The sequence below is a fragment of the Oreochromis aureus genome, linkage group 1, assembly GCF_013358895.1.
Source record: "Oreochromis aureus strain Israel breed Guangdong linkage group 1, ZZ_aureus, whole genome shotgun sequence".
Taxonomy (NCBI): domain Eukaryota; kingdom Metazoa; phylum Chordata; class Actinopteri; order Cichliformes; family Cichlidae; genus Oreochromis; species Oreochromis aureus.
In genome coordinates, this window is record NC_052942.1 from 4,268,059 (window position 1) to 4,283,208 (window position 15,150).

Consider the following 15,150-nt stretch of genomic DNA (forward strand, 5'->3'; position numbering starts at 1 on the left):
GGAACAAATAAAATACTGAAATAAACCAAACATTAACATTTAGAAGTGATCTAAGTGACTTATATATCATTTTTAACCTCAGTAGTGAAACCTCTATTAATAAAAATAGTGTACATGTACATACGTGTACATACCTTAATAAAAACAAGCAGGTGAGATGTTAGAACGCTTTTATTTCTATTCTAGTGGACACTCAATACTATAGACAGCTGCTGGAGTTTCTTTAACCTGAGTAGTGAGAAGACCGCGAGCGGGGGGGGGGTTGAAAACGATGTGCCGGGAGTCCGCTGTTGAGTTTTGGACGAAATGCATTCTGGGATATTTAGCTGTCCCAAGTCCACACCAATGCATGCTCGATAAAACGGGCGGATCGAGAACACATCCGGGACTTTTTCGCGTTCTCGGCTTGATGCATACTTCGAATTGGAACAGTACTTGGTCTCCGACTGATGACGTATCACGAGTACACGAGAACGCAAGTACGCACAAGTACGCATATTGAGAAACGCCCACAATGTTCTCCTATGGAATATTCCATTCAATGTGTGTTACTAAACATTACAATCACAATCCAACACTTATGATGCTACTCTTTACCAGCAATAAAACACAATTCAAAGGTGTAGCCATTACATTTTACAACAATACATATAACTCCCAAGCAAACAAACCCCTAAAATTGATTTTATTAAATTACAACAGTTTTCTCCCCGATCTTCACGTGGTACCTTCCTGTGACATCAGCACTAAACAGGAAGCTATAAATACAGGAAGTGAGGTAGCACGTCCTCCTTTTGGTCCTGGAACACAGGTAAGTAAGGGGAGCTCAAACAAAGTAAAGTGGACAAACTAACAGTTGAAATAAATAAAATGTTAACTTAACCAACTTGTCCAAGTTAATTTAAACCAAGATGTTATATTAGGTAATCTGTAAAAGTGCAAAACATAAACAAACCTGGTATAGTAAATGTAAATCAAAACAACAATGGTAACTAAAAAAAGCAAGCCTGGGCAAATGGTGTTGTCACCCACTTTGTCACAATGCAAATTCAAGAATGTATGTACCTGATTGTTGACACACAGTTAACAAAATATACTGTGTTTATATGGTGTATATGTAAGCTACTGGAACAAGAAGGCACAAGTGGGAAGAAATAAAAATAGGATGTTGGAATGCTACTACGCAAGTAACCCCAGCAGACAGGGTTACATGAATAGGATGAGGGAACTATGGAATCTTCGATACCCAGCATCCAGATTGTTGTTGTGGCCTACCACTTTGTGGCTAAATTGCTGCTGTTACCAATCACTTCCACTTTGTTACAATACCACTAAAGGTTGAAAAACAGTTGAATGTGAAATATTTAGTAGGAAATAAAGTTAATGACTAGACTTGTTTTACAGGTGCCATCCTATCATGGTACCACGCTGGAATTCACTGAACTTCTGGGAGTCATCCATTCTTTCACTAATATGCGTAGAAGCAGTCTGCATGCCTAGGTGCTTGACTTTATACACCAGTGACCATGGAAGTTGGAGCAGCTGAATTCATTGACCTGCATGGGTAATTGAATACGTTTGGTAATATAGTGTAACAATGCATTTCCTGGAGTGAAAATCTAAAAGGAAATGTTAGCTTTTTCTCCCTACTTTTTTATATGAGAAACCATAAATCTGGTTACTGTAAACTGCAGACATTAACATATTTGTGGGGACGAATGGATCATATTTCGCTTGGGGCACATGGAGAGCCTAACTCGGTGCTAAAAATATGTATATCATTAGCAACATCCTGAGGTCTGCAGTGACAATGGGTAATATGATTCACTCAGCAGTCAGCCAGTTTTGATAACAGACCTGCCTCAACACACATTCTAACAGGCATGAGGGGGTGGAGCAGGTATTGGTGTGTGTGTGAGTGAGTTAAGACTGAATTCGTTTGCAGGAAAATAAGTCGCATATTAAATGTACAGTGCAAACAAACACGCACACAGTTATCCTTAACTTCAGGACCTTACACTGACTGACAGTAATTTCCTGTCACCACAAACCAATCATCACTAAATACTAAAGGGTCTACACATTAAAATATAATGATTTATATTATAAGAACTTATTTCCCCATATAAGGAATACCCATGCCTACAATGTGATCTGTGCAAGCAGATATTGGTCTTCACAACATGAGTAATATGATAAATATGGCGTTATGTGAAATAGTATTAATTAATACATATTCAGTGCTATAGAATAATGTCCAATCAGTACTTGAACTTAAACATTTCTTGTTAGCGTAACCATTGTGTAGCAGGGTGTGGTTTGCTGCTCAGCTGCAGGGCAAGGGTGGAGCAGCGGGTTCAGCAGAGGACAGACACTGGCTGCTTTACAGTAATCTTGAATGGAAGGGACTGATTTATAATAGAGAGAAGCTGGGGGGAGATGACTTTAATGAATTTAGGAGGGATTATGTCCACTGGGCAGGATTAAGTGTGCATGTATGAGACTGTCAAAAAGCTTTGATGAAATTAGTTTGAACTTGGACAACAGAACTAGGTGAGACACTTGTTGAAGAAGTACAGACTTGAACTGTGATCTGATGCTGTTTATCTTTCCAGTGAAGAAATCAGAAATGTTTTTGGAGTAATTAGAGGACATGGGAGGGAAAGCAGATTGAGGAGGATCAGGGAGTCTGCTGATGGTTTCAAATGGGAACCTTGGGTTATGTTTGTTATCGTAAAGCAAACTAGCAACATATGATGTTCCTACAGTTGCCAACTCAGCTCATCTTTTCAGATCGGGTTGGCTGTTCCTCTCAATACATGAGCGGAGCACAGAAAGGAATTGGCAAGAATACCAGAGGTGCAAAACACCAGCTACTGGTAGACCGAGCAGTCAGCTGAGACTGCAAGACTAGGCTGAGGAACCTGCACTCCCTGGATTGATTACAAGAAGGCCTATGACTTGATGCCCTACACGTGGATCCTGGAATGCCTAGGCCTAGACCAAGATCAACATAACCCTAAACACCCTTATTTAATCTTTAATCTTTAGGCATTTGCCATCACTTCTCAGTGATTTCATCAGAGCCAAAGGGCTGTGGCCAATGAGTGACTTTGGGGTTTTTTTGTCAACTGCACAATAATGGACTTTTTCCAAATACAAGGAATCCTGTTGTGACAACATGAGCAGCATCCCACATGACAACAAAGAAAATATTATATCTGCTAACTGTTAAGCACACTAAGGATTTGCCTTCCAGTAACATCAGGGCCAGAACCTTTCCTGTCCTTCAGACCTCTGAAAAGTTTCAACACCTTATCCTTGGTAACCTGCACACAGTTTTTAAAAAGCCCCTAGGCAAAACAAACTGTTCGTGACTAAAATCATGGATTTTAAAACAATTATTAAAAAAAATTCTGTGAAGTAGAAAGTTCAGAATCTGACTTAGGGTTGTCACACTTTTACTGTTTTTCTTATGCCGGATGTGATTTACCAGTACTGAGCATTATTTCTACAAAGAATTGATATCTTTCTTACTTGTTCAGGCATTTCTTTATCACATGGAGTGCAGATACAAAGCTGAGAGACCTCTGGTGCTCACAGGTAGTTTTATATTACCATTTATTCTTTACTGGAGATAAGATAAGCAATCACTTTGTTTCGGTAGTGAGAGGCTAAGTGACTTCTGTTGCACATGGCTTAATTCTAATCATTTCTGTTTGTATACTTTGGAGCCTGTATTTTCAGCCTGGTACAGTGAAGTGGTGTATACTGCCAGGCATTCTACGCACCTGTGCAGGTTTTGCTTTTCTTACCATGAAACACTTGGGCTTCTTTGTGCTTTTTGTTTTTATATCTGCATGTTTTATTGCATTATCCATCATTTTCCTGTTTTATTTTGAAAAGTCAGAAAGAGCAACATGAGAAACAAAGATTCTATTTCCTTTGAAAACATTCATGAAATCAATTCCAGCTCTCATTAATATTTCTTCTTGTTTGTGAAACCTACACTATGTTTAGTTCTGCCTCCCTACTTTCAGTTACTCTGCTGTCAGCATTAAGTAATGTTTTCAGTTTAGAATGAAACACAATGCTGTGGTTGGAGGTGGCACAGAAACTAAACCTAATCTAATTAAGACAGCCAGTCTAATATGACAGGACGTTTGGCTGACTGGGAAATCAGAGAAATGGCTTATATGCAACCAGACTAGCAGTTGCAGTTATCAGTCCTGGCTGGCATTGCACGTGACCAGCAGGTCATTGCTGATGCGATAAATAAATATATAAGACACTTGTTTTAATCACTTTTTGCCATTAAGGAGAAAGTCTCTCACACAGTTTGATCCAAGTCCAAGATGGCGCCAGTGTGTACGGCGAGCCGTCTCTGGATCCGTCTTCCTGAGTGTTGTTTACTCTTTGCCTTACTATTTTCTATATGCTTTCCAGATGTTACTGCTCTAATTGCCTATGATCGACAAACTCTTTTAAATCTTCGACCCTTCAATCATCAAAAGCCGGATCTATATTGGAACTTAGGGAATTTTTCCCAGTCTCGAACGGGTACTTCTGCCTGCACATACTACCTGCCTTTTTTTCCACCACACAAGAAACGACATAGGAAACGGGGTAAACGGAGTGGTTTTCGCGTTCATATTAAAGCCTATTTAAAATCACATGGGGTGGTTAATCACCGCTCCATCATAGACATCTTGCAGCCCTCCCAGTATACTTTCAGACTGTGTCGCCATCGATGGATTCGCTATGCTGGCCAGCAAGCCCACTCGGTCCTACCAGTTGAGTGCCCACCTGTATGGAGCTGGAAGCGGGTCTCTGGAGGAGGTGTGGATCACAGCAATCTTCGCCGGCTGGGACGCGCTCCTAGTAGCGTTAATGTGGCTACGCTCCGAATGGCTCTGCTAAACACTAGATCACTGGTGAACAAATCCTTCGTTGTAAACGACTTTTTTCTAGCGTCAAGGCTGGACGTCCTGTTTCTAACGGAGACCTGGATTCGCCCCGGTGAGTCCTCTTCCTATTCGGAACTTCTTCCTCTGGATTGTGCTTTCTTTAACTCTCCTAGGACCGTGGGCAGGGGTGGAGGGCTAGCCTCGGTTTTTAGAAGTAAATTCCGAGTGCGGCAACTGCCTCCTGCCTCGTATTCCAGCTTTGAAGTACAACTACTGGAGCTGTCCGGCTCCCCCCGGACTCTCTGAGCCATGGTGTATCGACCTCCGAAGCGCAACAAGGAATTTATCCGTGAATTTGCTGATCTTTTAGGATTTATCTTTTTAAATTATGATCGTGTTCTTATTTGTGGTGATTGTAACATTCATATATGCTGTGAGGCGGACTTATTGGCTAAGGACTTTCTTGCCCTTATTGACTCTTTTAATATCACTCAGTGGGTGAGAAAATCAACCCACACTAAAGGGCATATGCTGGACTTGGTATTGTCATATGGACTGGATATTTGCATCACGGACATTAATGATGCTGGGATTTCGGACCATTTCCCAGTTATGTTTGATGTTCAGTTATGCAATATGGAACTGAACTCTGAGGGTCCACTGAGCCTATCGCGTCTGATTAATTCTGAGGCTGTTGCCCTTTTCTCTGCGGCCTTTCTCTGCCTGTTACGATGACATTAGTAATGCACCTCTCTCGGTTGATGGCATAGTCAACTCTTTTATTTCTACATGCTCTTCTATTTTGGACACTGTGGCTCCAGTAAAGACTAAACGCCGTAAAACCTCTCGCCAACCCTGGCTAAATGAATCCACCCTTGCTCTTAGGCGTGAATGTCGTCAAGCTGAGAGGAGATGGAAAAAAGATCAACTTCAGGTGTCCCTTGACATCCTGCATATGAGCCGGTCTAAATTTCAGAAGGCTGCCAAAATGGCAAAAACTTCTTTTTTGTCGAACATTATTGCAACTAATAGTCCTCGAGTTCTGTTTAAAATCTTTAACTCAGTGGTTAACCCCTGCTCTGATGTTTGGATGGGTGCCTCCCCGGCCCTCTGCGAGAAATTTCTAAATTATTTTATAGATAAAATCTCAGTGTTAAGGGCCCCACATTCTCTGGTAGTAAATCAAGCCCCAGTTTCCGAATGTTCAACGGTCTTTCAACAGTTTGAACCTGTGTCATTCTCAAAATAATTAATAACCAGAGAAGCTCAAATTCTCTGCATGACATTATTCCTTCTCGTATCATTAAGGATGCATTGAATACAATCGGGTCCTGTATCTTATTTTTAATGAACTCATCACTGTTATCTGGCTGTGTTCCGACTGTCTTTAAATATGCAGTCGTGCAACCTGTTATCAAGAAAAGCAGCCTTGATCGTAACATTCTAGCAAATTACAGGCCGATTTCTAAACTCCCTTTCATGTCAAAAATTTTAGAGAAAATAGTGCTTCAGCAACTACAGACCCACTTAGAGAGAAATGGTATAAGTGATAAATTCCAGTCTGGATTTAGACCGCGTCACAGCACCGAAACTGCCCTACTAAGAGTTTTCAATGACCTTCTTCTAATCGCTGACTCTGGGCGCTCTGCGGTCTTAGTTGTATTGGATTTGACTTCAGCCTTTGACACGGTTGACCATGATATCCTTTTGGCAAGGTTGGAACAAGTAGTAGGCCTTAAAGGAAATGTTCTATCATGGTTTAAATCATATTTCTCTGAGAGGTCGTTCTCTGTCATGATGGGAAAATATTCCTCTTCTTCTGCCCCTTTTTGCTGTGGTGTGCCCCAGGGCTCGGTATTGGGTCCTGTGTTGTTTTCTCTGTACATGCTGCCCTTGGGCTCCATCTTTGAAAAACATAATGTCTCGTTTCACTGCTATGCTGATGATATTCAAATCTACCTCCACCTGACTGGGGATGTTTCATCTTCACTACATCCTCTGTTTGATTGTCTGAGGGATGTTAAAGACTGGTTATCACGTAACTTTCTTACTTTAAATGAAAAGAAGACAGAAATTATCGTTTTTGATAGAAATATGCCTCTGGGACAACTGACTGGCACACTCGGGCCTGTTGCTAATCACCTTACTGAAGCTGCTAGGAATCTTAGAGTTTTCATGGATAGTTCCTTCAAACTACAGGGAGTGCAGAATTATTAGGCAAGTTGTATTTTTGAGGAATAATTTTATTATTGAACAACAACCATGTTCTCAATGAACCCAAAAAACTCGTTAATATCAAAGCTGAATGTTTTTGGAAGTAGTTTTTAGTTTGTTTTTAGTTTGAGCTATTTTAGGGGGATATCTGTGTGTGCAGGTGACTATTACTGTGCATAATTATTAGGCAACTTAACAAAAAACAAATATATACCCATTTCAATGATTTATTTTTACCAGTGAAACCAATATAACATCTCCACATTCACAAATATACATTTCTGACATTCAAAAACAAAACAAAAACAAATCAGCGACCAATATAGCCACCTTTCTTTGCAAGGACACTCAAAAGCCTGCCATCCATGGATTCTGTCAGTGTTTTGATCTGTTCACCATCAACATTGCGTGCAGCAGCAACCACAGCCTCCCAGACACTGTTCAGAGAGGTGTACTGTTTTCCCTCCTTGTAAATCTCACATTTGATGATGGACCACAGGTTCTCAATGGGGTTCAGATCAGGTGAACAAGGAGGCCATGTCATTAGTTTTTCTTCTTTTATACCCTTTCTTGCCGCAGCATGTCTCTTGACCGGCACTAGAAACTATGATTCTATCACCCCTGTTCTGGCCAACTTACATTGGCTTCCTATTAAATATCGAATTGATTTTAAAATTTTATTGTTTACTTATAAAATCCTAAACAATATGGCACCTGACTATCTAGCTGATCTCCTCTGTCTGTATAGCCCTAAGAGAGCACTAAGATCATCGGGCCAACTGCTCTTAGTGTAACCTAGGTCTCGGCTGAAGACCAGAGGAGACGGTGCCTTTGCCGTTGCCGCACCCAGGTTATGGAATACTCTTCCTCTTTATATTCGCGCATCACATTCCATTCAGTCTTTTAAATCACGTCTAAAAACGTATTTGTTTAACCTGGCATTCAAGGCTAATTAGGGTAATTTACATCTGGCTTTGCATTTAGATTATGTAATTATTTTATATTCTATTTATTTTATTTATATCTGTAATTTATATTTTATATTGTGATTTTTATCTGTATCATGATTTTACTGGAAAGCACTTTGGTGTACTTCGGTTTTTAAAATGTGCTATATAAATAAAATTTGATTGATTGATTGACTTCATGAAAGGGGAAGTGAGAGACCACTGATGGAGTTCCTACTCATGGTTTCAAAAAAAGACCTGGTGCACCAAGACAGGCGGTCATATAGATATACAAGTGGTCCACGACTTTGTTAACCATGACAGAGTTCCCAAAGAGCAGACTACAGAAACCAATCAATAGCCTCAAGCAGTGACACATTCACACATAAAAAGGTTTTAACATTGGCCATATTCGGCACCACTATAGTCAACAGAAGATTATTTCCATCTCCAGTAATTTATATGGTAGTATAGTGGTGCAGTGGTCCCTTGTTTATTGCGGGAGTTACGTTCTAAAAATAACCCATGATAGGTGAAATCAGCGAAGTAGCCAGCTTTTTTTTTTCCAATTATTGTAGATGTTTTAAGGCTGTAAAACCCCTCACTACACACGTTATACACATTTCTCAGACAGGCATGAACACTTTAACACTTTTCTCTCTTGTTTAAACATTCTCAAAGTTCAAACCTTCGTAGAAAAATAAGTCCAGTATTATAAAATGAAACCAAAGTTCAAACCTTGTTTTCAGGTCCAGAACATGGGAATAGAGCAGCTGCGAGAGAATTCAGCATTAATGAATCAGTGGTACGGAAGTGGAGGAAGCAAGAAGAATGAGTTGAGTAAAGTTTGACCTATCTGTTTTGTTTCGCTTAATGCGCCTTAAAGTCCAAAAAATACAGTAACTTCTATCTTCCTTTAGCATGTCAAGAAGTCCAACTTTTTGTGCGATGGTTAGCATCTTCCTCTGCCTTTTGGGTGCTACCGCAGGTGCCTTTGACGGTGGAAAACGTTTCGTCGACATTGTTGTGTTTGTTGGGGAGCAAACTTACAAACATACAGTACAGCACTTTAGATTCACACTGCTAGGATCGAAGATTTATGTCCTGATTTCCCAATCAGGACGCAGAACACAATGCGCTGTTTAAAAAAAAAACATGCAAAATTGCACAAAAAAAATATCTGCGAAACAGCAAGGCTACAAAAGGTGAATACATTATAGCAAGGGACCACTGTATAGGGATCTCCCGGGCCCTCCATAACATGTGAATACATGAAAAGATGCACCTTGTACAAACAGTACCAAGAAATCAGCATACAATAGAGAATAAAAGGTACAACATTGATTAAATCAGGTGTAGCGTGAAAAGGGGTAGCAAAATGGCTTGCAGATACAGCTTTAACCAGTAGCATCAGATATCACCAAATCACCAACTACTGAAAATCTTCCCCATCTGTGGCACTGAACCTCCGGCACATCCTAAATCACCTAAAGTACGAAATCATAAAAGTATCATAAAGCAGTGCTGTATCAGCTCCAGGAAGTCATAACAAATATACATTTGGTTTTTCTTTTAATCTTTTAATGTCCACAAGGCTGCAGGTCCTGATGGCATCCCCGGGCGTGTTCTCAGAGCGTGTTCTGGGGAGCTTGCAGGAGTGCTCACAGACATATTCAATCTGTCCTTGGCCCACACTGTGGTACCGGCCTGCTTCAAATCCACCTCCATCGTCCCAATACCCAAAAACTCCAACCCATCTAGCCTCAATGACTACCGCCCAGTAGCACTCACCCCCATCATCACTAAGTGCTTAGAGCAGCTGGTCTTAGCACACTTCAAATCCTGTCTCCCCCCCACCCTAGACCCCCACCAATTCGCATACCGCCAGAACAGGAGCACAGAGGATGCAGTCTCCATCGCACTGCACTCTGTCCTCTCACACCTGGACAACAACAACACCTACGCCAGAATGCTGTTTATAGACTTCAGTTCAGCGTTCAATACAATCCACCCCTCACAACTCATCAGGAAACTGACAGACCTGGGCATCAGTTCCCTCATCTGCAAATGGTTACTGGACTTCCTGACCAACCGCCCCCAACATGTCCAGCTGGATAACCGCTGCTCATCAACAATCACAATGAACACCGGTGTACCACAAGGCTGTGTGATGAGCCCTTTCCTCTACTCCCTCTTCACCCACGACTGCAGACCTGCTGATGGTTCCAACACCATCATTAAGTTTGCAGATGACACCACAGTGATTGGCCTCATCAGTGACAACGATGAGACCGCCTACAGGGAGGAGGTGGATCGTCTGGCTGAGTGGTGCAACACAAACAACCTGCTGCTTAACACCGAGAAGACTAAGGAGCTCATCGTGGACTACAGGAGGAATGCTGACCCACATCCACCCATCCACATTAAGGGGACGGCTGTGGGAGGCGTGTGAGCAGCTTCAAGTTCCTGGGAGTCCACATCTCCGAGGATCTCATCTGGACGACCAACTGCTCCAAGCTGGTCAAGAAGGCTGACCAGCGCCTCTTCTTCTTGAGGACTCTGAGGAAGAACCACCTGTCCTCAGACATCCTGGTGAACTTCTATCGCTGCACCATCGAGAGCATCCTGACCAACTGTATAACAGTCTGGTACGGGAACTGCTCTGCCTCGGACTGGAAGGCGTTGCAGAGGGTCGTTACAACTGCCCAGCGCATCGCCGGAGCACCACTTCCTGCCATAAAGGACATCTACAGGAAGCGGTGTCTGAAAAGGGCTGGGAAAATCATCAAAGACCCCAGTCACCCAACACATGGACTCTTCACCCTCCTGCCCTCTGGGAGGCGCTACAGGAGCCTCCGGACTAAGACCACCAGGTACCGGAACAGCTTCTTCCCCACAGCTGTCAGACTCCTGAACTCTGCCTCCTGACATCTGACCCACGTTAAACTCATGGACTGAACATACACACACCCACAACCACCTACACACACACACAATGGACAACTGTACCCTCATACACACAATAATAACATGGACTGAACCACCACTCACAACCACTAGCACTTTATACAGCCTCTGTAGAAATTATCCACATATCTCACTTATCTTAACTGCACTACTGTATAATTCTGTGTAAATAATCATTCTGTACATACAATAAGTTTTAATCCTACAACTGTTTATAACTTGCATAGTTCACATTTCTGTATAACTGTACATCTTATATTTCTGTATAGTTTTTTCATATTTATATCCTGTTCATATCCTGTACATAGCTTGTACTCACTACAGCCTGTACATACTTATAGTTATAGTTATAGCATATTCATAACATACTTCATACCGTGTACATTATAACATACCATACCCATTTCTGTAATATACTTACATATCTATATTATTGCTAATATATATTGTAATATATCTATATCATGGCTAAAGCACTTCTGGATGGATGCAAACTGCATTTCGTTGCCCTGTACCTGTGACATGTGCAATGACAATAAAGTTGAATTCTATTCTATTCTATTCTAATCAAAATGAAAAGATTATAGCAGGAAAAAGTCACACAAGTGCAGTGCTGACAGGACAGAATCTATGGCAGATGTTGCTATAATTCAGCATGTTCACTCAGCACATATGTCATTATCCAAACTGCTGAGCATCCTGCCCTGCCCTCTGTCACAATGATTTCTCTCTGCTGGAATGACAAATTCCCATTTCAATGACCTGGAAACCACCAGAATCTGCCTTCACTGCACATCCGTATTCATCCTGCTATAATATAAATGTCTCCCAAATCCTCTCTGGGTCTATTTGCTTCAATTCACTGTGCTTTATTGGAATGAAATTAAACACCCTTGAGCTAAGTTGGACAAATAGAATGATCCATCTTTAAACAAAGCACTGACAGTAAAAACTACCAAACATACCATATCTATCAAGATTAACTTACAGCTAACATATGTTTTATTTAGAAACAAAGATTGTGTCACGGTGTCTATCATATAACTCAATTTTTATTAGCAGAACACATGCTCATCAGTGCAAACACTTATATCAGTGCTGCTTTACCCCTGACGAGCTGATTTTCTTGGGATAGGTGCCTACAGGGTTGTCTCTTTCAGAGTGTAATTTCTGGTTATCATGGTTCCTTGGTTGACAACCCAGTCTTTTTAGTTTTGTGGGTTTATGAAGTGATATGGTATTCTAGTTCTATAGTGTTTCATCCCTGAGTATAGTATTATTTTTTCGTATTTCTGAGTTTGTTAACCATGTTTTTAGTTCTGTTCCTTGGTTGTTAGATCACTGTCTCCAGGTGTCTGTCATTCTCTCCGTGTTCTTTCTCAGTTGCTGTATGTGTTCCCACTCTTGCCGTGACAATCCATCTGTAGTCCTGCTCCATGTTATTCTCTGTTTCCCCTTTTGTCTCCAGTCTGTCACATCTCCATGTCTGTTTATCGCCAGTCCCAGAGTCAATTTCACGTGTCCTTGTCTGAGTCTCAGTATGGGTGTGTAACGTCCTGATCTCGTGAGTGTCATGTTTAGTTTTGCTTCTCCTGTGTCATAAGTTTGATTAGGTCCTTTCTACCCTCATTCCCTCTTGTGTATATATTGTCTGTTTCACCCACTGTTCTTGGTCACATCGTCATCTTACATTTCCTCCTGTTGTGTCCTGTTTAGCAAATTCTTTATCTTCCTAGTTCAAGTTCTTATTTTTAAATCCTGCTGTATCCTGCAACTCTGCCTGGCACAGACACAGTGTAATATGACGATAACAAAGCTTTCTTTTAAGCTGACAGAAAGCTACAAGACTATCCCATCAATTACCTAAATGGGTATCTTAACCTGATTTATGTAAGGCTGTGGGTGGGTGTAGCTCAGAGAGCAAAGCGACTTATCTACAAATGGAAAGGTTTGGGCTGAATCTGTCCAGGTCTTGTGAGAAAAGGCCCAGCCACAAGCTCCGTCCTGAGGCCTGATTCCAGTGTGGAGCACCAGTAATCCTGGGAGATGCTGGGCAAACTGATTCTTTGATCATTTATTCTTTCACTGTTTTCACATTTATAATTATATTTTTACTGTATGTTTCGGACCATAAGGCGCACCGGATTATAAACACACTGTCGATGAACAGGTCTGTTTTCATACATAAGGCACACCAGATTATAAGGCGCATTAAGTGAAACAAAACAGTCAGATAAGTCAGACTTTACTCAACTCATTCTTCTTGCTTCCTCCACTTCCGTACCATTGATTCATTAATGTTGAATTCTCTCGCAGCTGCTCTATTCCCATGTTGTTGCAGTATATTAATGACTAACCTTGTATTGTGGATGGATTATCTCAGTTGTTCTCCTGACTGAAGTTTGGTCCGTTTACAGCATCCTGCCATGCGATTGCATTTGTCCCTAACCATCGGGAACCCTCACGTTAACTTTTATCGAGTGGAAAAAAGTTAGCATTCATCCTCCAGCTTTACTGTTTATGTTATGCTAACATGGCTGTGTCGCTAGCGATCACGTAGCACATCATTATATACCAGCTAGCCCAACTTCAGTAACCCTACAAACGTCACTGCTGTTTAGTTTCCTGTCTTCATTTATGTTGGAAGTGATAGCAGAGCTGTACGTTTGAATTTTTTCAGAAATCTCTCAGTCAGAACATGCTATATCATGCTTAGGTGGAAGCTAGCGAGCTAACTTCCTGTTAACTTCTAACTCAGTTAAATTTAAAATTCTGTTTTCATGGATGCCTGGATGTTAAACTTAATTGTTACACCTGGTAAAGCAGCAACGCTGCTCATTTTATTAAAGATGAAAGAGTTTAGACAGTTTGTAACTCTCAGTGATGCCGCAGTGTTCGTTTGACTTTGAGACCTGAAGTGGACGGAGTTTTGGACTCAGATTACTCCGCGAGGCTCCTGACTACTGTAGCCGTAATGCTCTGACAATCCATCAAGCGGTGCGGCTTCGTAGCTTAGCAAAGTCATACTAAAACATTTTTTTGACAGATTTTTGAGCGCCGTGTACCACATAAAATCAGTTCGAGGTCATACATAAGGTGCACCGGATTATAAGGCACGCTGTCAATTTTTGAGTAAAATAAAGGATTTTAAGTGGGGCTTATAGTGCGGAAAATATGGTATTAAAATGTTGCCCTTATTTGTGTTTGACTAGTTTTATAATATAGCAAAGGCTGGTTCAATCAATGATGTCTAATGAAGTAGTCTGAACTAAAAATAAGTGCTTATCTAGATATTTTTGCCAAATATCTAGATAAGCACTTATTTTATATTTAGATATATCCATCCATCCATCCATCCTCATCCGCTTTATCCGAAGTCGGGTCGCGGGGGCAGCAGCCTAAGCAGAGAAGCCCAGACCTCCCTCTCCCCAGCCACCTCCTCCAGCTCATCCGGGGGAACACCAAGATATATTTTAATCTAAATATAAAATTAGATTAAAATTAACAACAGCTTCAAGAAACTATATATTTGACACTGTTCTCAGCGATTCTAGGGAGGTTTTGAATGCTGGAACTATATGTCCAACCACAATTACATCACCAAAAACATGTCTGCAGATTTCATTTCATTTTAGCACTTGATCAGTATGTACTTTCTGTCTGCTCTGCTCTTTTACCATGATAGATGCAGAGTCAAGGTTGAATGTTTTCTTGAGATGAATTCTTGACTCTTGTTTCTCTCTCTCAGACAATGTATATTTCCTTTGTTCTTTTCATGCTGGATGTATACCATGGAGTGACCGGAGTTCTTATATTTTTTTGATATTTCTTTTTTACCCATCGGCATAAGGCCAGCAGTCAGTTTATGTTAGGGCTTCTCAATGCTTTCAACCTATAGACATCAGGCCAGATGAAACCCCCGGGGTAATTAAATTAAGACTGACTGAATTGCTGAGTTGAACAGGCGATACAGAAGTCACGCTAACATGCGTGCTACAGATATAAAACTGTCTAGGACCCAGGTGCAATGGACCTCCTTCATATTAATAAGTGCTTTCTCAACATCCACCAGAGAAAGAAACTGCCAGAGAAAGAAGCATTAAGATGTGCTTCAA

General features: G+C 41.1%; 1 protein-coding gene across 4 annotated transcripts in view; it reads right to left on the reverse strand.

The window, feature by feature from the left end:
* LOC116323724 (cell migration inducing hyaluronidase 1) overlaps positions 1-15,150 on the reverse strand; it is a 195,401-nt gene that overhangs the window by 135,707 nt on the left and 44,544 nt on the right. The window lies entirely within an intron of this gene.